The sequence below is a fragment of the Pteropus vampyrus genome, unplaced genomic scaffold, assembly GCF_000151845.1.
Source record: "Pteropus vampyrus isolate Shadow unplaced genomic scaffold, Pvam_2.0 Scaffold1767, whole genome shotgun sequence".
NCBI lineage: Eukaryota > Metazoa > Chordata > Mammalia > Chiroptera > Pteropodidae > Pteropus > Pteropus vampyrus.
The window spans coordinates 1-1,685 of record NW_011890548.1 but is presented as its reverse complement, the minus strand read 5'-3'; the positions used below and the strand labels follow the sequence as shown (position 1 = coordinate 1,685).

General features: G+C 53.6%; 1 non-coding gene across 1 annotated transcript; it reads left to right on the top strand.

Moving 5' to 3' along the window:
• Nucleotides 1-560: 560 nt before the first annotated feature.
• On the top strand, nt 561-751 carry LOC111734547. Its single transcript, XR_002778484.1, has one exon. It is a non-coding gene; the product is annotated as a U2 spliceosomal RNA (small nuclear RNA).
• The last annotated feature ends 934 nt before the right edge of the window (nt 752-1,685 follow it).

Here is a 1,685-nt window from a genome sequence, read left to right as displayed (position 1 = left end):
GGCGCTTCTCGGCCGAGTCCTCCACCTGGACGGAGCCAGCCCCGGGGACCCTCTTGACCTCACAACAATGACCCCACGGCTTCCTTCGGAACTCGGACCTCTCTGCTCCCACTCGCGTCCACCGACGGTTCCATTCGGTTCGCAGGAGCCCAATTCCCCCTGGGTTCTGTCTTTTCGGGAGCGCTTATACCAACGAAGAGCTCGGCCGCAGCCCAGTTTTCGCTCATGCGCACAGAAGGCCCGAGGAGCCGGGCGGGGCGGGGGGGGGAGGAGGAGGGGGCGGGCGCGGGAAGGGGAGGTTGATGGACCCGCGCCGATCCGCCTAGCGGTGCGGAAAAGGCGGGACATGCAAATTACTGGCGCTCTAGCCACCGTTCCAAGCAGGCATGGAAGTTCACTTAAAAACGTAGAGAATTAAAAAAATCTGCACCAGATCTAATGTAGTCTATATATGTGTCAAGATACGAGGCAGGTGAGCCCTCGACTGACAACGACCTGGCTCACCGTGAGTTGAATATGGGTGACAGGAGGAGGACAGCGGCCAAGGCGGAGCGCCAAGTATCGCTTCTCGGCCTTTTGGCTAAGATCAAGTGTAGTATCTGTTCTTATCAGTTTAATATCTGATACGTCCTCTATCCGAGGACAATATATTAAATGGATTTTTGGAGCTGGGAGTTGGAATAGGAGCTTGCTCCGTCCACTCCACGCATCGACCCGGTATTGCAGTACTTCCGGGAACGGTGCACCTCCCTTCGGGGACAAAACTGACGTCTAATAGAAGACTTGAGGCTGGTTAACTTTCTTTGTTTCTCAACTCGGAGAAGCCGCTCTCGGATGGGCGTCGGTTCGGTTGTACCCACCGAGAAGAGGCTTGGCGGTTGCTCTGTGAGGCCGTCGTGAGGAGTGCATGCTGTTGTGGCCGTAGACGTGCTGTCGGCACTGGTTGGCTGGGCCACGGGACCACGGACTATCAAGAGAGGAACTTCGACCCCCCCCCTAGGTCCCTGTCTTGGCAACCCTCAGTTGGGGTGGCTCTTTCATCTGAGCTCCCTCTGGAGAACCGGTTTGGGCAGGCAGCCTGCCGGGGTCTGCAGCAAACTCGACTGCGAGGACAAGAATTGGGTGGGGCTGAGTGGGGAAGTAATGCATCTCAGTGTAGTTTTTATTTCATATGTCTGCTTAAGAATCTCTTTTTATATTCTGAGAATGGTCTGTGCCTGGCCTTTGCCCATTTTGTTCCCACTGTGTGGTTGGTCCTTTATGAAGTTATTTCCAGAAGCACTTTATATATATAATACACATATATTATATTAGATAAAAACTTTTTTCTGTGGTTTGGGTTGCAAGTATTTATTAGTTTGTCTTGTCATTAGTTGCTTGGAACATGACGTGACCCCATCTGGGCAGGTGCTGGGAGTAGAGCAGGGCCAGACATCGTTCCAGCCCTCGGGGTGCGTCCGACCCAGGATGAGGACTCAGACACCTGTCCAAACGGCCAGAATACCAGGCAGGACGAGGAGGAGGCCAGTGAGAGGTGGACAAATGGTTGGAGTGTTCAGCCCGTAGCTAGCAACCCCTTCCTAAGGGAAACCAAATTAGTGAGCAGAAGATGGTCTGACACACACAGATCTGAATAGAGATCACGGGATATGAAGGCCCTGAAGAGTCGTGGCTTTGACAAGATA